Source organism: Carica papaya, chromosome 8 (genome assembly GCF_054855325.1).
Source record: "Carica papaya isolate Zhongbai chromosome 8, ASM5485532v1, whole genome shotgun sequence".
NCBI lineage: Eukaryota > Viridiplantae > Streptophyta > Magnoliopsida > Brassicales > Caricaceae > Carica > Carica papaya.
The window spans coordinates 7,362,227-7,382,789 of record NC_142316.1 but is presented as its reverse complement, the minus strand read 5'-3'; the positions used below and the strand labels follow the sequence as shown (position 1 = coordinate 7,382,789).

The window sequence follows — 20,563 nt, the reverse complement described above, 5'->3', positions numbered from 1 at the left end:
ACACGTACAGGTACCAGTAGTGCGTTTCAGTTCCCCGAGAAAAATTCAGGAAAAATTAGGGACAGCCTGTAAGCGCACTGTGAAGCCGTGTTCGGACCCCGAAACGAGTAAGGACCCCTCACCCTATTTCCTATCACGGTTTTAAAGTTCAATGAATGATAAAACGGTATTTCATGAATCAACGAATGTGTGAAATTGCTTAAGGTCGCTAATGGAGCCCGAGTCTAGTGTGTTTGTCGGTAAACTGTTATTTGGCCTGTTTACGGTTTTAAATGTTTGGTATTTATATGATGAGGGAAGGGATAAGGAGGATTAAGTGGTTTAATTAGATGATGTGGCAACCTAGGAGTGGGAGGGCATCTTCCCATCCATGTCCATGGTGGCTATATGGCCACCCCTATCCCATTTCCAAATTTTTTTTTCCATGTTTCAATCTCACATGAACCACCCTCTCTTATTTGATTGGTCCTTTCCGTTACTATGAAATTTTAATTCTAATTTATTTTTTCTTTCTTTTTTTTTATAATTATTTTACAATATTTAGTTTAATTAATTTACAAAATTTAATATTTTCTAATCAATTTTTAAGTTAATTAATTTTCAAACTTTCTTCTAATTTAATTTTATTATTTTATTGATTTCAATATTTCCTAATTATTTTTTAATATTTTATTTTATTTTACTAATTATAAGTTTTAATATATATATTTAAAGATATTTTCCTAATTTATTTTAATTTTCTAGATAACATTCTAATTCTCAAATAAATTATTTTTAAATTTAAGTAGTTTTACATATTTTTCTAATTTTCTCCCGAATTTCACAAATAAAATTCAGAGTTCAACTTCTGGGCTGTTACAAATTATTTGTAATGACCCGAATGGTTTGAACGGTCCAGATCTCACCTCTCTTTGGACGGTTAAGATCTAATCACCCTTTAAACATCAAATTTTACAAAACATAAATGTAACAGCCCCAGAAATTTAAATGAATATATATGTATTAAAAGTTCTAAAATGCAGAAGGATAATAAAAATTTTGATTAACACCCCTTACACAATAACCAAAAACGTACTCAAAACATGAAAGAATAAGCTAATTAAAAGAGATACTCGAAATAAAAACTATAAATAGAACTATAAGTTCTTTAGGCGTCTAACTCGCCGTCTTCCTGCGAAATGGGCTCGGGAACCCCGTCTTCCTGATCTGAAATGGTTAAGTAAGGAATGAGCTACACTAGCCCAGTAAAGACATCACACTATCTCACTACCACAGGAGTAAAGGTTGGTAGAAAACAAAAACAACCAATGGAGCATAATTTATAACAAACTCATTTATTAACATAAAAACTTTTACTGTCCACTTATCTTGGTGAGATTCATGAAAATAACATATGAAAACAATAACATTATAACCATCATAAAATCATATCGACTTTATAACAGAACACATGTCATACTTTTGCACTTCAATAATCAGACAATAAATTTCCTCTTTTACTAGCCCACCAGTATCCATGGGGATCCATAAGGAGTCCCCGCTACACATGAACCATTAACGTTAATAACCTGATTCCAGGGTCGTCCCCATACCTCGTCCGGTATGGGCGCCAAAACCATAAACCTCAATACCCCGTCCGGTATGAGGGTGAAACGGGCCGTCCCCATACCCCGTCTGGTATGGGGGCCCAAAACACATAAAGTCTCCATACCCTGTCCGGTATGAGAGACCACGTTCCCAGTAGGGTTCCCTACGGACCCGGTCCATCCACCATCTCCCAGGATATCTAGTCAGGTTGTTTACATTATCCATTTATCAATTCACATAACTTTTTTGCTCTTTTCCTTGGTCTCAATCATCCAATAATACACAAGCACGTAAACCAGTCATTGACACCAAACAAGACAACACAGTATCGGGTTTACCATAATACAAACCATAATAAAAGAAACCATGATTCATGCATACGAGATCATAAAATAAATACATCAAATATCATACTGCATTTAATACTGAAAAATAGATCAAACAACAACTGACCAATAATGTATCAGATTCGGGCTCCATTGGCAACCTCAATCAATTATACCTATCTATAAAGTTACAAAATACCGTTTAATTATTTATTAAGCTTTAATGTCGTGATAGGAGGTAGGGTGAGAGATCCTTACTTGTTTCGGGGTCTGAAATCAGCTCTTTAGTGTGCTTACGGGCTGTCCCTAAATTTTTTGAATTTTTTTCGGGAAACTGAAACGCACTACCGGTACGTGCACGTGTCCCAAAAAATCTCAAATTAAACCTAGGGCCCCTTTCGGCCAATATTAGAATTTCGGCACGGCGGCTCCGCCGTGCTCCGGCGACGGTGCCGCCGCTTGCAGTGGCGATCCGCCTCGGGTTGGCCGTTTTCAGCCGAATTCAGTCAAACTTGCATTGGTCCCTGTGATAAAACAACCCTAGGGCCCTCGGTGGGCCAAACAATTATGAAAAATTGAGACTTATTGGCGGCGGTGCTCTCGGGTGCGGCAGCTTCTCCGGCGCGAGTCGTGTTTTGATGTTTTACTCCGGTTAACCTGTAGAGAAAAGGACGGCGAACACAGTAGTATAAAAATTGCATTGAACGGAGACCGGGAAGGGCCTCATTGGAGGCAAAAACAGAGGGAAGTCGCGGCGGCGCCGCTGGACTTCGGCGGGTTTTTCTAGTTGATTGGCCGGTGGTTTGGCCATAGGCAGATTCAGCATCGAAAAACGAGCCAAGGGGAGAAAATTTACCTCGAATGGCGATCGAAAAATTCTCTGGTGCGGCGGCGGGTGGTGGGGGCCGGCTCCTCCAGCGTCTGGTTCTTCTTCTCCGGCGAGGCACTGGCGGCTAGGGTTTGTGGTCAGGTGTGGGTGGGGTTATTTATAACCTTCCCCTTTTAATCTCAATAGTCCATTAAGATTTAATCTGGACCGTCCGATCGAGATTTATTTGGGATTAAATATGGACCGTCCATCGCGATGCGATCTGGGCCGTCCGTGCGCACGGGAACGGATCTGGGCCGTCCGATCGCGCACACGCGGATCGCCCACGTGGCACGTCCCATGTCAGTGTTCCTTGCCACGCGGCGTGTCCTGGTTGGCCGGAGTTGCTGACGTGGCTGCTAACGTGGCACAACTTTTTCAAATTGCATTTTGACCCCCGGTTTCTGATTTTCTTTTCAAAAATACTCCCAGAATCCAAATTTTCACCTCTTTTTCCCAAAATCAATTTCAATTAAATCTAAAAAATAATTTTACCCTATTTTATCATTATTTTTTTTTATTTTCATTAAATTAAATTAAATTAAATTAAATTGAATTAAAATCTTATAAATTAAATATATAAAAAATTAAACTAAAATTCAAATACGAAAATAAAAATAATAATTTGGGTGTTACAATAAATACGCCTAGATAAAGCTCTAAAGTAAATAATAGCAGAGTAGCACAGTAGAGTTATAGTAGGCCACGACCTATAACTTAAGAGCCATGCCAAAAACTACCACCTTGCACCTCTGAAACCCATAGGTGTAACACCTACAATTGAAAAGAATGAAACAACTAAAATAAAATCAATCGTTATAAAATTACTATGTGATTCCCCCATCGAAGAGAAAAAATAAATAAATAAATAAAAATTTCAACAATAACAAATGTGGATGCTATACTAGGAAGAGCTAATCAAGTACCAAGAGATTTTTAGAAATCATAATAGCATAGGGGAAGCGTGGGAGACCCATAACCAATAACATACAAAAAAAACTTTTCGAACAAATAGAGGAATAGTTAATAATGCGACAACCAAATCAACCATATCATAGGACTATAGAAGCTATATAGTATCCAACTATGGAAGGACTTTAGTAGGTAGAGAGTATACACAATGTTAGTCGAGCTATTAAATGACCTTTTCTATATAAGAATCTCAATGATTTTCAGTAATAAAGACGTATCCCATAACTCATTACGTAGATTTTATAAGACTTTGGGAAAATCTGATTCAATGCCTTATGTCTTAATTTAATGCATTGACAACAATACCATAAATATGATCTGCTATATTAGATTCAGCCTACAGTTGAACACACCATCACCCATGGTAGAGTCTAAGAGATTTATAGATCCAATATGATAAGTAGTCGATTCGGATAGAGAATAAAAAATTTAAGGAGAGACCGTAGGGAGTTAAAAATCTAAAAACTAATGGAGGATTGGGGATTTGAGGGGAAAATATTACCTGGATTTTAACTACTATCCTGGAATAATTAGAAAAAAAAAATTATTGACTTGGCCAGGAGGTAGGTGCACTAACTGGTATAGATTAGCGTAGGGATTGAATTTGAAACAGTGGGAAATAGTCTAGGAAATTAAATCTCATTAGTTATTAGCAGATTTACATACGAAGTTATTGGAGTTTAGTTAAAATGCTCTAGTGTTCATATAAAATTAGAGAATTGGTGGTTCAAACCAATTCTGTAGGTAGAAACACACCAACGACTATGTATATAAAGTCTGGGGAAAGTTGTAGATTCAGGAAAGTGATCAACGAATGGGTAGCTAATTAAATCAGAATGTAGGAGACTGAGAGAGAAACAACTATACATATATTATTTTAGAAAGGAAAAGAAAAAGGGGGAAGGGGGATTCGGTCAGCATAGAAATAAGAAGAAATACAAACCCTGATGTGAGTAAACTTATAACATATAATTAAGGAATCCATTGACTACATAAAAGTTACAATAATGAATTTAAAACCCTAAGATTCCAAATCACCAAGTGTTTGGTGAACAGAAACTCGTCCCACTGAATAAAGTAAGGTACTTCTAACTAAAACCCTTTATCCTAAAAGACCTTACTCTTTATGAATAAGAATTTCTAAGGAAGAAAAAGAAAATAAAAATAAAATAAAATAAGATAAAATCTCTAGGGACGTATTTATGAAGTGACACCATAACCTGATAGTCCAAGAATATAAGCTTCTCCTATGATTAGAAGAAACATAAAAGTGAATTAGTACAAACACATTAGGATGGACCCTTAAATTAGATATCAATGAAATGGTGCAACAAAAGTGTAGTGGGCCCATGACCCCTACCGCTAAAAGTACTACTACTGAACCAATAAGAAGAGATCAATTAAGCGACGAACACACGATTCAAATTTAAGGCCATATGTAAGAGTGGACACATGAGAATGTTGGAAGATCAAAGGTGTAATATCTAACCATTTGAGAGTTTGAATCAATAAAACCACTTACGATAAGTTAGTAGTCAATCTACCAACTAAAAGAACTCCTAATGAAGTCCAGTTGAAAAAAAATGAAAAAAGAACGAATCTCCTAACCCACTACGTATATTTTAAGAGACCATAGAACAAAACTAATCTTGTATTTATTCAACCACTGATGGACTTAAGAGAGCAATACGACTCAATTAAGGATAACTTAGAATCCTAAATCACCCAAAAAGAAAGGGAAGTCTCGAGGACAACCACTCCCTATGAAATTTATAAGATAACATTCGAAAGTAAGGGAAACACCACTGAAGTCCTAAGCATTAAAACCTTGAAATTAAGAGACACACCCTAAAACAAAAACTTTTTTTTATTATTTGCGAGGGTTAAAAAAATGCACATCCAGTGTAAGTCCTAGAATGCCACTGGAGGGAGAATTATAACCCTTAACCCCCTACCAAATGGAATGAGTACTAAGAGTCACTAGAAAACTCAGGTGTACCTCGTTTAATCTAGCAACAAACCTCCAAGCCTTACGTGACAATCTAGTTAAACACCTAAAAGTGGGCATGAACCAAATAGAACTTGGTGATACAAGGAGAAAATAATTACTTTATAAAAATGAAGTAATTAATTCCTGAGCTAGTCATGCATAATAAACCCTAGGAACTTCAAGATCATAGGAAGACACTCCACCCTAGCAATGTCATCATTCTCAAAAAGGTCTGATGTTGACTAGATGAAATATATGATTGGGTGACCCCTAGTAAGTACAAATTTGGAGAACTAAATTTTTTTAAGGGGGAGATTGTAACGACCCGGATGATTTGAGCAGTCCAAATCTCACCTCTCTTTGGACGGTTGAGATCTAATCACCCCTTAGTATATAAAGAAACCTCATTTACAAAAAAAAAGAAAGAAAAAGAGGAAAAGAGAGGGAAGAAAGGGAGAAGAACCGAGAGGAATGAGGGATGTAACTACTAAAATTTGGCTAAGAGATTGAAGAGAAATTCTGTTGAATTAGAGAAAGATGAAAACCAAATGTAAATGAATTTTGAACTTAAAATTTTGTGTTGGTAATGTATGTAAATTTGCTAGGGTTCAAGGGCTTGATTGTGGAGAGTTGAGTGAAATGGAAGCAAATAGAGAGAGAGCCATGAGGAAATCTTAGGATAAGAGTGAAGGGGAGGGGGTTAGTGATAAGAGGCATGTTATAAAAAGTAGAGCGATGAGTGGGAATGAAAAGGAAAAATAGTCGGTGAGCAGGTGTTGTTCTATTTTGGGAAAGTCTAAATAGGTGAATTACATATGTCTGTGTGTGGCCATCTAATGGTCGGTAATGGTAAGTAGAGGCAGTACCCCTGAGTTATTTTGGGAAGCCTAAATAGGTTAATTACGTGTGTGTGTGTGGCTATCTGATGGCTGGTAATGGTGAGTAGAGGTGGTACTCGCTGAATTGGAGAGCCGATACAGAATGCGGTTGGTGTGTGTGGCCAATAGATTGGCCGAGGTGGTGTGAAATAATGGTGTGATAGGCTGAAAAGCCAGGATGGCGATTGAAGCGTATGTATGGCCAATGGATGATCGGTGCTGTGTGTAGTGGTTGTTGCTTATTCTGAAAACCAAACTAGGTAGTTTTACATGTGTGTGTGGTCACGAGATGGTCAGTGTATATAGGAGGCTGTTGTTTGGTGTTCTGGAAAACCATTATGGGTGTCTGTGTGGGTGTATAGCCAACGGATAGCCCATTTTTGTGAGAGGATGTGCATTGAGTATTTTGTGGTTGTGGTAGGGTTTGTTGGTGTTATCGTAGGTCAGGTATGGCATGAACAGTATGAATAGTGAGTGTGCATTTATGTTTTCGAACTATGTTAGTGCTATGTATGTCAAGTACTGTATTTGGGAACGGGAAGGGGATGATAATTAGGAAAGCTAGCCTAATTTTAGGGAGAGGGTAAGGTATGATGGCAGTATGAAATTACACTCACCTCAAGAGTCTAGGCAGATTTGAGGATGAGTAGAGAGTTATGAGTTAGATACTAGAAGGGGACGAGTTGGGTTAGAAATTTACCTGATTTCCAACATTGTGTTTTAAATTCTAAATTTACTTTATTAGGCTCGTGTATGCTCATTATATGTTCATTCCAGATGGCGTAAAGGAGAAGTCTGAACTGAATTATCGTAGTAGGAATATAATGTGTAAGCGATGGCGTCGATTGATTAGGACACAGATTTTGTAAATAAATTAAAATTATGTTGTGGATAGCTCATTAAGCTTCTAGGATTGTATGGATAAGAACTTACATTACACGAATACTTATGGAGGTAGTAATAAATATGGATTTACATACACTGAACGATGTATAATTTTGTGGTTGAGTAATAGAAAGCTACAATAAGGAATAGATTCTTGGAGTGTTACATTATTCCATATATAACTAACTACCTATATCTCATTCATGAGAAGTCTCAGTCCCTGGATGTGTTCAAGAGTTTTAAAGCAGAAGTTGAGAACCAACTCAATAAAAGGATTGAGACTATTAGATCTGACTGTGGTGGTGAATACTATAGTAGATTTGACAGATCAGGTGAATAGAGTCTAGGACTGTTTACTTGATTCCTATAGGAATGCGGTATCATCTCACAGTATACTATGTCAGGTTCTTTTAGCATGAATGGTATTACTGAAAGACGAAACAAAATATTTAAGTACATGGTGAGGAGTATGATTAGTCATTCTACCTTACCTGAATCACTCTGGGAGAAGCATTAAAGACCACAACATATTTACTCAACAAAGTTCTAACTAAAGCAGTTATAAAAACCCCTTATGAGCTTTGGATGGGGAAAAAATCTAGTTTGAGACATTTGTACATTTGGAGATGTCCAACTGAGGCCAAGCCTTATAGGTCACAGGAAAAGAAACTGGACTCCAGAACTGTTAGTTGCAATTTTATTGGTTATTCTAAATAATCTAGGAATTGCAAGTTTTATAATCCCATAGGTAATATAATTTTTGAGATGGGAAATGGCAAGTTCTTTGAGGATGTTGAGTTTATGGGGGAAGAAAGAGTTTGAGACCTTGTATTTGAAGAGGAATATGTCGATATTCCTATTCTCTCAGTTGCTCTTGGCAATGATCAGGATCAAGTTCTTATACCTAAAATTGTTCAAGAAGTAAATTCATATCAAAACAATGTCATAGTGTCTACTGTTTCTATCCAAGAAACTATTCTTGAAGAATAAACTTCACACCCTCAGGAACTTATGCCATTAAAAAGATCCACTAGAGAGAAAAGAAGTATAATTCTATATGATTATATTGTATTTCTTCAAGACATGAGTTTTGACATTGGTATGGTAGAAAATGATCTTATGAACTTCCATCAAGTTATGGAAAGTTCTAACTCTTAAAAGTAGATTAATGCCATGAATGAAGAGATAAAGTTCATGAAAGATAATGACGTTTGGGATCTTGTTCCATTGCCTAAGGATGTGAAACCCATTGGTTGCAAATAAATATTTAAGACGAAGAGGGATTCGAAGGTAATGTGGAGAGGTATGAGAATCGTCTTATCATTCAGGGTTGTATCTAGAAAGAAAGCATTGATTATAAAGAGACTTTCTCTCCAGTTTCATTAAAAGACTATTTCAAGACTATAATGGCTTTAATGGCACATTTTAATCTTGAGTTACATCATATGGATGTTAAGACAATGTTTCTCAATGGTGATATTGATGAGAAAATTCATATAGTACAACTAGAAAACTTCGTATCCAGAGATGCACAACAAATAGTTTACAAACTAAAGAAATCCATCTATGAACTTAAACAAGTTTCACGTCAATAGTATCACAAATTTCATCAAATTGTCATCTCATTTGGTTTATAGATGAATTTAGTGAAAGATTGTGTATACCACAAGTTTAGTATGAGTAAATATATTTTTTTGGTTTTATATGTCAATGACATACTACTTGTCAGTAGTAATATATGTTTATTGCACGAAATCAAGAGATTTCTGACAAAGAAATTTTAGATGAAAAACCTTGGGGATGCGTTTTTTGTATTAGGAATTCAGATACACAGAGATCGTTCTTGGGATATTCTTAGATTATCACAAAAGAGCTAATAAAAAAGGTTCTTAAAAAATTTGACATGCAGGATTGTAAACCAGGTGACTCTCTTATGTTTAAAGGAGACAAGTTTACTCTAAATTAATGCCTCAAAAATGACTTAGAGACTACGGAGATGCAAAAGATTCCTTATGCTTCAGTTGTAGAGAGTCTTATGTATGCACAGGTTTGTACACATCCGGATATTGCGTACATTGTTGGGATATTAGGTAAATATTTAAGCAATTCAAGTATGGATCATTGAAAATCAGCAAATTGGTTATTTTGATTCTGATTTTGCCGAATGTCAAAACAGTAGAAAACCTACATCATACCATATCTACTTGTTTGCTGGGGGAGCTATTTCCTGTAAGAGTGCTACGTAAACACTTATAACCTCTTCTACTATAGCAACAAAGTTTGTAACTTGTTATGAGGTATTCAATCATAAAATATGACAGCGAAATTTTTTCTGCATATTGTTGATGGTATAAAAAAAGACCGTTAAAGTTATTTTATGACAATAAGTCAATAGTTATGTATTCCAACAATAATGAGAGCTCAACGAAGTCAAAGCATATAGATATCAAGTTCATCGTTGTTAAAGAAACAGTTCAAAGTAGATATCGATAGAGCATATTGAAACAAACTCCATGATTGTGGATCCGCTTACTAAGGAATTACCAAGCAAGGTCTTTCATAAGTACACTGCTAATATGAGTGTTGTATCCTTAGATGATGTATTTTATTTTTCTGAAATCTTGTCACCAAAGAAAAACAGCTTCTGAGACTGCGTGTTGATTCGGAAGTATTTACCGTATAACGCAATTAAATCTTCCGCGATGGATCTAGGTACGCTTTTATTTATTATTTCGGAACGAGATTGCATGTTTAAATTTATCAGATTTAGTTTGATTTGAAAATATTTTCTAACAATCGTGTGTGTGTGTATATATATATATAAGTGGTTAATAAAGCTTACATATAAAAATTAAAAATTGTTAAATGAACTTATATTAGATGTTAAATGAGTAATATATGGTGTAAGCTAACTATTAAAAGAGACTGCATATAATTTTAGGTTATATAAGGTATTATCTCTTGTCAAATACATTAAAAATAATTAATGATTAAACTACAAAAGAAATAGTCAGCAAAATGAGATAGTAAGCAAAAGTTATGGAGTAGAGCTTGTAAATCTCTCACTTTTTAATGAAGATGAATTCTTCCAATGGAAACAAGTTGAAATAACCTAGAGCCTCCTAACCTCTGTTGTGATGTAAAGTCATATTCCCTTTATCGACACTTTTAAGTCTTAGGATATCACAAGTATTTTGTTATCTCCATTAAGAGACTTACAAACCTCAACCTTTTGCCCTTCCATTTGTGTAAAAAAAAAAAAAATCTCTAATTTGACATGCTTGTTCATAGCTTTAATGGGCTCCATAAAAAATTTTTAATTTTTAAAATAAAAAAGGATCATTGCAATTGATCCTATTAAAGGTAAATATCATAAGATAAAGTTGATATTAGTCTTAAAATAGAAATGTATTAAAATAAAATTTTTGATTTTTTAATATTGAAAACTAGAATTATTTATTATTTTTATTAGAATTATTATTGTTATGATTTTTTTATTACTGTTTTTTTTTTTTTTCAAACAGAAAACTGGGAAAAAATAGAAAATGGAAAAGAAGAGAGAGCCCAACCCAACTTTTGAATAAAAAACCCATTTTAAAAAAAAATGATCCATGCCGTGTGAAAAAAAAACCCGAAGTTATATTCCCACCATTTTATCAATTCAAATTAGAATGAGAAATTTACAAAACTGGAAAATCAGGGATGATTTCCCTTTTCCCCTACAAGACCAACTTACAGAAGAATTTTCAAACTAAACTAACCTAGCTGTCTTGAATTACAGAAGAACTTCACAGATGATGATCTGATGGAATATCAATGAACTAAGAGGCTACACACGGGGCAAGTGTTGTGGTTTTCCAACCAGCGGAAGATGCAGGCGTCGTGAAAGATATGGCGGCAAGGCATGTCAATTAGGTCTTTGCAGGCCGACATATCGTCCAGACAGATGCACCCTATCCAAACCATTGCAACTATGAGCATCCGAGTGACCAACGTCAAGCAAACCCTAAGGCGTGATATGGAAGGTCGTGAGACGATCTGGAATATCTAACCAATGGGACCACCCACCTTCTTCTCCTTTCACGTTCCAATCAACATTCTCATCTCCCAAGCCACTGCTCAGAATCACATTCTGGATCACTTGATGTTCAATGTTAACGGAGATCCTGATCTCTGCAACTTCATGGCGCGTAGTATCTACCCTTATGCATGCCGCCTTGCTGGCTCCGGCGGCAACAACTTCCTCGTTTCTGTTGACGCGGAGGTGTTGTGGACTAATTTCACCAAAGAAATAACTGAGACAACAGTGGATCTAATCGACTGGCTCCTTATGTCACCCATGAATCCCGATTATGAATATCAAGAGCATCATCATCATCTTCAAGATCAAGAAGATGGAGGTGCAGAGAGGGAGAGGAGATACATACCAAGTTACATTGTATAACTTGATTGCTATTTATAATAACAGGTTTGACAGCTGCTATGTGTGAGTGATGGACAGCCTGCTTACGTTGTGCAAGGAATGCTTGGCAACGGAGCAATATGTTGCACTTCTTTCAGATAGGATTCCTGGATGGATGGAAGAAAGTTCTGATGTGAGTCTTTTGTTTCTCAGACCTCAGAAACATCTTGATTTGTTAGTAACCAGCATCATCAGTGAAGAGTTAAACCAACTTCTTTTCAACATATTACAGATAAAGAGTAAAGAGGATTCAACGGAAGCAGAAACTTCAGTTATACTAGCACCTAAATCTAGGTCTTTTTAAGGCCATCAGACCACACTTGCACCTGGAAGTGGAAGGTGATTTTGTGAATTTGTTTAATTATTTAACCAACCATAGCTAATTTTTCAGCTCGCTTCTTTTTACGTTGTCTTTGTTTATTGTATTCCAGTTTTTCCGTGACATCTTTGTACAATGACAGCATTCTGATAGAACCAAATGCCGCAGTTCAAGGGAAGAAAGGGAAATGTGACATAAGAATCCCAGGTATTTCGCAGCAAGCAGCATGGAAAACGTGGGTAATTATTCAACAAATCATGCTTCCAGAATCGTTTAAAGCTATCTCTTTTATTTTGATTTCCTGTTTTTTATTTCTTATCTTCTAGCCGTTGTGGCTGCAGTTATGGCGCCACTGCTGCTCGTGCTTCCTGTTTAGCAGGAAGAAGTTGATGTATTTCTCCTATTTAATGCATTCTTCGAGTATAAATAAAGGAGGGTATTTTTTTACAGCAAATATTCGAGTAATTCTAGCCCTAAATAGAAGCAAATTCTTTTTCAATTCTTCTTGGTTCTGAGTGGGACCTAACATTGGTATCAGAACCATGTCTAACCAAGCCAAAGTCGGGGGATTACAAGACAGCTTCAATCGAATGGAGTTGGGAGTCGCCGATAAGCTTCACCAAATAGAGGACACCTTCAAGCGGTTGACAGACACTCTGTTGACAAACCGCGAAGGGTCTAACAGCAACACTCCAAGTCGACGTAGACAGACGCGGCCACTTTGCGACGATGGAACTGAAAGGAACAACAGGGGCCATCAGCCCTTTTTCTCGAATCTCGCAAAGCTTGAGTTCCCCACCTTTGCCGGTGACGATCCGACCAAATCACTCAGCCGTGTCGAGCAATTCTTCGACTACTAAGGCATTCCCAATGAGCAGAAAGTGCCGCTAGCTTCTTTCCACCTAGAGATTGAAGCTAACTAGTGGTGACAATGGCTTCACCAGACTTACAGAGAAGAACGGAAGATGGTGACTTGGGCTGGGTTTGAAGAAGAGATATGGGCCCGTTTCGAGCCAACTGATTGTGAAGATTTTGACGAGGCCTTAACGAGGGTGACGCAAATCGGGCGGTTGAGGGAATACCAAAAAGAATTTCAAAGGTTGGGGAACAAGGGCTGTGGTTGGACCTAGAAGGCCTTAATTTGAACTTTTATGGGCGGACTTCATCCCAAGATAGCAGATGGGATTAGGATGTTCAAGCCCCGGACCCTGAAGGATGCAATAAGTCTGTCCGTATGCGCGAGGCGCAGTTGGGGTGTCAAGACAGGTTGGATTGGGCGGGGCGGACTCAACCCAACCCAAAAGTGTGCTCCCCATCTTATCAGACCCCGCAAGCTCTAATAGCAACAGAGCTTTTGTTCTAATAAAATTATAATTATATAATATTATTATTATCATAAAATTTTAATTATATAATCTCAACTAATTAAATAGTAAAATATTCTACTCAACAATTCTACTCAAGTTGGTGCAGCGATATCATACATGTCCAATTCGCAGATGAAGTTGTAAACCAGCAACGGACGCGCACGAAAGAGGCAGAAAAAGGATAAAAAAAAGCTAGTCAGAACAGTTCACGCGCGGAGAATTCGGATCGACACCGGATCTCAAAACTAAAGGCGAACGCACGCTGAGGAGCCGGAAAAATGATCAAAAAAGACTGGTGGAGTAGCTCACATGTGGAAAAGCCAAATTAGCGCCAGTATCACGAAACCATAGGGAAAAGCGTGCTAAAGAGCTAGAAAAATGACCAAAAAGAGTGGTTGGAGTGGCTCGCATGCGGAGGAAACAGATCTGCACCGATATCGCGAAACCAGAAGTGCGTGTGGGGGAGGCAGAAAAAGGAACAGAAAAGGGTAGTCGGAACGGCTTGCACGCAGAGGAAGCAAATCTGTCTGGCAAGGCAACAGCGAGTGGGCAGTACGTGGGCGGCATGTGGGCAGCGTGTACGGCTTATGCGCCTCTGCTGTTGGCTGCCGACTGGGTCGGGGAAAGGTTGTTGGTTAGTCTATGACACTATCTAGGTTGATAATGAGAGTAGATTTGAATAAGTGAGTACCAACTCAATCTATTTTATTATTTTAAGGTTTGAAAAAAATTCTTAAATTAGAATTTTAAAATAATTTTATTTGTCTCTAATACTATGTTAATTTTGGAAAAAAAATAATAAATTTTTTAGATTGTTTCGTTTATAATATTTATAAAATTCTCAACTTACTAATTAAAAAATTATATTTTAGTAGAATTTTAATTATATAAAATTACTATTCTCATAAAATTTTAATTATATCATTTCAACTAATTAAATAATAAAATATTCTACTCAACACTTATCTAAGCTTCTCACAAGTTCAAATTGAGCAAAATTCATACTGTTCATGTATTTAAACTAATATTGTTATGTTACATGAATAAAGGTCAAGCCACGAATACTAAAACTAATAAATAGGACAGAATAAATATACCCCATGAGTTGAATTTGAAATATCCCGAGTATTGGTCATCAAACTGTATTTTATCCTTGACGTCATCATTTGGTAGCACTACAGAGAGAAAAATATGACAATAAATAAAGTTATTAAAATATCTTCTTTTGTTAATCAACAATAGAAGGCAATGCAGAAGGTTTGGTGACTTAGATGTTACTTTATTTTTAAGAGGTATAATTTTAGTTTGTACCTAATTATGTAAAGGCCACAAGTCAGAATTATTTAATAATAGTGTTCAATGAAAATGTCAGTTGATGACTCAGTTTTTTCAGTTCAAATTTTATTTTTAGATCAATTTATAAATTTATGCTGAATTTACAATCTCCCATGTGTTTATTAACTGGCACTTCTATGTTGGCCTATAACTCCCACATGCTTCCATTGAGTTTTTTCTTCTCTCATCTTTTGTCTCCAACAGCTGCTCTGGGAACATTAATCTTCATGAAGTGGGTGGAAGGGGGAAACAGATTTGTATCATCATTGGCTCGTCAGTTGTAGCTGCTGTTCTGCTAATAACTACTATTGCATCTTGCATATTTATGCGCAAATGGAAGAGAAGATACAATGATCGAGGTATGCCTCTTAATAATTTTAATATTTATGTTTCAGATTTAGCTCAAAACTTTTTTTGTTTGATTTATTTCATATGAACTTAGACATTCCTTGCCAGTTCAAAGCCCAGATTCTACCTTGAATGATGCTCCTGCAGAAGCTGCACATTGCTTCTCGCTCTTTGAGATTGAAGATGCTACGAAATCTTTTGAGAAGAAAATTAGTTCTGGAGGATTTAGAATCATGTGTTATGGGAAGATGAAAGATGAGAAGGAAATTGCAGTAAAAGTTCTTACAAGTAATTCTTACCAGGGAAAGCGGGAGTTTACTAATGAGGTAAGCTTACCTACTTCCGTAATATATCCTAGTCTGTCCTTTTCTGTTTTTATGTTCTTTTTTCTTGCCTTCGTTGTGGAAGCTTAAGTTCTCCAGCTTAAGATAGAGAAAGTTAAGTTGTTTTTCAGACTCTTTTTCATGATAGAAATGAAAAATGCTGCATAGACTTGTTGGAGATGTTTAACCAATTAACTAGAGAAGAACTGAGAGTGTGTTTACTGGACTAACTACTAACTCCCAAATCTTCCTTTAAATAAAAAATGAACCCGGATCATGTCTTGGATTTATATTCCACAGGAAACTTGGATCTTAGTTTTTCTCCTACTACAGAGTCCTGAAGGAGAACTGCTCAGATACATACACTTGGAATCGTTTTAAAGTCAGTAAGATTAAATTCAACACTTAAATTCTTTACTTGTTTTAGCAGTTCTACCTTCTTCATAGGCAAGTCTACAGAACAAAACCATTTTCCTAACTGCTTCCAAGAATTCTGTCAGTTTCTGGGGCTGGTTATGTAGATAGGGCTACAAAATTAAGAATTAGTCTGAAAAACCTAGATGAATGGAGTATCTAAGAATGGTTTTCTAGAACTATCATGATAAGATTAAATCTTAATGCAAACCATAAAATAACATTTTAAATCTAGCAATTTATATCACAGTAGAATAAATTGGACAAAGGCCCTTTGTTTTGCATACGTAAAAGCCTAACTGCATATGCTACTTCAACCAATAGAAGAACTCATATGCTTCTATAGTTGAGAGTTGTTTATAGTTGCAATAGACCCTGACAATCTAAGGAATTGGGATCTGCTCCTGTTTTATATAGGGGACACTGCTTTCAAGGATACACATCATAGGAATCTTGTTCAGTTTCTTGGATAATGTCAAGAAGAAGGAAGAAGTATACTTGTTTATGAATTCATGTATAATGGGACTCTCAAAGAACATCTGTATGGTAAGTCGTCTGTTTGCAAGTGAAAGCAATATGAAATTCAAGCTTTTTTATAGTAAATTTTATATTCACAGCAACACCAAAGGCCAGCAGCTTGGAAGCACGTGAGTCTACCAACAAGAAAAAATTGAATAAACTTTAGATACTTTTTTAAATAAAATAGAAAGTCTAATAATGTGTAGTAACATAGTACTAAGAACCAGGAGTACTACCCATTTACAAAAGTTTTACAATGTATTTAGCGAGTTTATAACACAATCAAAATTCACATAACTAATTATGTTATGTTCTAACAGTAAAAACTTAAAATAATACAATCATCTATCTCTCAATCTATACAAATTAATAATTTTACCATCAAAAGTTTTAGAATTCGTTTCTTTCTAAAAAACTCAAAATATAGTTAAAGGAATATTATTTTTCAAATTTTTCTTTAAATGAATCCCTTCCCACGCCCACAATTCCTCCCTTATAGACCCAGACATCACCTAACTAATACCAACAATGCTATAAATAGCACTCCAAAGCCCAAAAGCCACCAGACACCACATCAGTACGTGCTAACTTTTCTCATTCTCTATACATAGATAGAACCGATTGGGGATGAGTATCTAGAAACTCATTCATAAATCTTTGCTTGGTCCTTTAATACGTGAACAAAGTATCGACTGGACCAAATGCCTTGAGATTGCTGAAGATACTGCAAGAGGTGTGTGAAGGATAAATTATCTTCTTTTACATAGAGGTTTATCACTTTGAGCAATTATATTAATTCTTTTCTCATGCTTATTCAGGGATTGAGTATCTTCATGTGTCTTAACTATTATCCACAGGGATCTAAAAACTAGAAAATATTTTTCTTGACAAACATATGAGGGCAAAGGTTTCAGAGTTTGGTCTTTCAAAATTTGCAGTAGATGGGGCTTCCCATATATCAAGCATAGTTCTGGGTACTGTTGGATATTTGGACCCTGAGTAAAACTACTTTCCTACCGAAGCCTCCTACTTTGCCTATGTTAAAGCTAATAGCTGCAATTGATATGACTAAATTGTGTTGTGTTTGCTCTGTTTTGTATGTATATGTGATATCTCTTGTACTTACTGTTGTCTAAGTACATCATACTGTATACATTTCTGTGAAAATTTGGTTCTTGTGAATAGTAGGAGACTATCTCATAAAAGATTTTCCAAGTGCATCAAATGTCTTGGCCACATTGAATGGATTAATTTTCGAATGATATGCATGTATTTTATCCACAGAAATTAACAGACAAGAGTGATATGTATACTTTTGGTATTATTCTTCTTGAGCTGATGTCTGGTCAAGAAGCCATATCTAATGAAAGCTTTGGTGTAAATTGCCGCAACATAGTCCAAAGGGTAAGTTTGGTTAGAAATCCAAAGAAATATGGGTTCTAGTTACTATATGAAAATATATTTTAATTTTCATTTTCTCTATATGCTTATATAGTGTAATTCTGGAAAACAAATACAAGGTTTTGAAACTGATAGCAAGGATATGGCATGATGAAGAAAACAACTTATATTTTCATTATTATTTTCTATAGATTATTTTTATTTTCATAACTAATATGACTTCAGATATAAAAATATATATAAATACAGAAATTGAGAACTAAAAAATGTATAAATGTAATAAATATAATCATAAAGGTTTCATTAAACAAACTTCCTCCAGAATAAATACGTAGGATGAAATTTTTAACTTGAAGTTTGTCTTTTGATTATATGAAGATTTCAATGTTATTCAAATAAGAAACTAGAGCTCATGAATGTGAAATGATGTGGGTTGTGTTAAAGTTCATAAGAAAACCATTTTCCATATGGACTCTTAATTACAAGTTTTTACCCCGATGTGGTTTTGAAATCTGGTATTTACATACATGAACTTGGTTTCACCTGTTAAAATGTAATAAATATAATCATAAAGGTTTCATTAAACAAACTTCCTCCAGAATAAATACGTAGGATGAAATTTTTAACTTGAAGTTTGTCTTTTGATTATATGAAGATTTCAATGTTATTCAAATAAGAAACTAGAGCTCATGAATGTGAAATGATGTGGGTTGTGTTAAAGTTCATAAGAAAACCATTTTCCATATGGACTCTTAATTACAAGTTTTTACCCCGAGGTGGTTTTGAAATCTGGTATTTACATACATGAACTTGGTTTCACCTGTTAAATTTCCTTCTGTAATTGTGTTGCAGGCAAAGTTACATATAGAAAGTGGTGACACATAGGGACTAATCGACCTTTCTTTGCATGATGAGTATGATATCTAGTCCACGTGGAAGATAGCCAAGAAAGCTTTGATGTTTGTTCAACCTCATGGACACATGCGTCCATCAATTTTTGAAGTTCTGAAGGAGATCGAGGATGCAATCTCAATTGAAAAGGAAGCCTTGGCTGCAAGAGAAGGTAACTCAGATGACATGTCAAGGATTCTATTCATTCTTCACTCAACATGGGTTCAGTAGATTTGGTTGGAACTGAGAATTATCTGTCACGCGATGAGTCTATTACCCAACCAACTGCTCGATAAGTTTGCCCTTTGTTCCATCCTTTTTTGGTTTCTATCCTACGAAACATCATGTTCAAAAGAGCAAAATTCTTCTTCTTCTTCTTCTTCTTTTGATTTATTGTTATGTGATTTTGTTTTAGTTAGGATTTTGGAGCTAGAGGATAAAGAAAGTTAGGAAATTGTTAATAAAAAACTGAATATTTCAAAATTGCAATTGATTCTTGTTATTAGATTTCACAATATAAAAATGATCTCTATTTTTAGTTAACCCTTAAAGGACTATCACAAAGGCTCAAAATGAGCTATTAAGACCTCGTATAAAGGATGTACTCATTGAATTAAACCTATTGACTTTTAAGAACTCTGTTTAATAAAACAAAAGTTGGCTTAATTGTAGTTTGATTTTCTCGATCAAGATTATAACAAAATGATAGAAAACTCTCCCATTAATATTAGAAATAATATACTTTATATTTTATTATTCATCTCCATATACTTCTATGATATTTGATTACTAATCTATTAAGGACAAAAAAAAAAATAGAGTTATAGTAGTTATCTTCCATAAGATATCTACTAATTTTTTTAGAATTCATGATGTTCTCGGTCATAAATCTACATACCGAGCATATTTATGAAATTATCTCTAAAGAGTCTATATTATCAACATTGTAAACCCACCTTTTTCCATCAATGATAGGTTCCGGTGCGATAACGACAGCAACCAATCTTCTTCTCCGGTGACTGGTTCACTTTCTGACTGCCTCTCTTCTTTTCCTTCAATTCTCCTTGGCGGCTAAGGTTTTAAGAGTCCGGGTAGAGAGGTTTAAATACCTCTCCATTTTTTATCTGGATCATTCATTTGGGGCTGCGTGGCCCAATCTCCACCGTTAGATCTGGCTTATTTGAGAAATGAATCAAAACCGTCCGATTAAAGATACGTGGACCATTCGATCGCACCTGAAGGGAAAACAGATCTGGGTCATTCGTGCGCGCGGAAGTGAATCCAGATTGTTAGATCGGTTGGCACACAGATTGTCTGCATAGTCTCTCGCGTGGAATGCGTATCCTCGTGTCTGTCACTCGATGCACGACGACTGGCCTTGCTGCTAATGTGGTCATCCAGGCCACTTTTTCTATTTTTTCACTTTTGTCTCAGTTTTTAAATTTTTATTTCAAATAGGTCCTTTTTTATTTCTAGTTTGACTTTGACTTTTGAAAATTATTTTCAAATACATCTAAATGCATATTTCTTCAAAACTTCCAAAAAAATTAAAATTAAAATTTTCTAAATTTATTATTTACATAAATTTAGTCATCTCAAGCCCAAATCCTGGGCTCGGGTTGTTATAAGCATAAGGTTCAATTGGTTGCAAATAAATATTTATAGCAGTAAAATTTTG

The 20,563-nt window shown here is 35.5% G+C and overlaps 1 pseudogene across 1 annotated transcript; it reads left to right on the top strand.

The window, feature by feature from the left end:
- The first annotated feature begins 11,197 nt into the window (after positions 1-11,197).
- Positions 11,198-19,411, top strand: LOC148240424 (uncharacterized; annotated as a pseudogene). Its single transcript, XR_015814074.1, has 5 exons — positions 11,198-14,281; positions 15,194-15,348; positions 15,446-15,663; positions 17,878-17,997; positions 18,847-19,411. The product of XR_015814074.1 is annotated as an uncharacterized LOC148240424 (transcript).
- Positions 19,412-20,563: the final 1,152 nt, after the last annotated feature.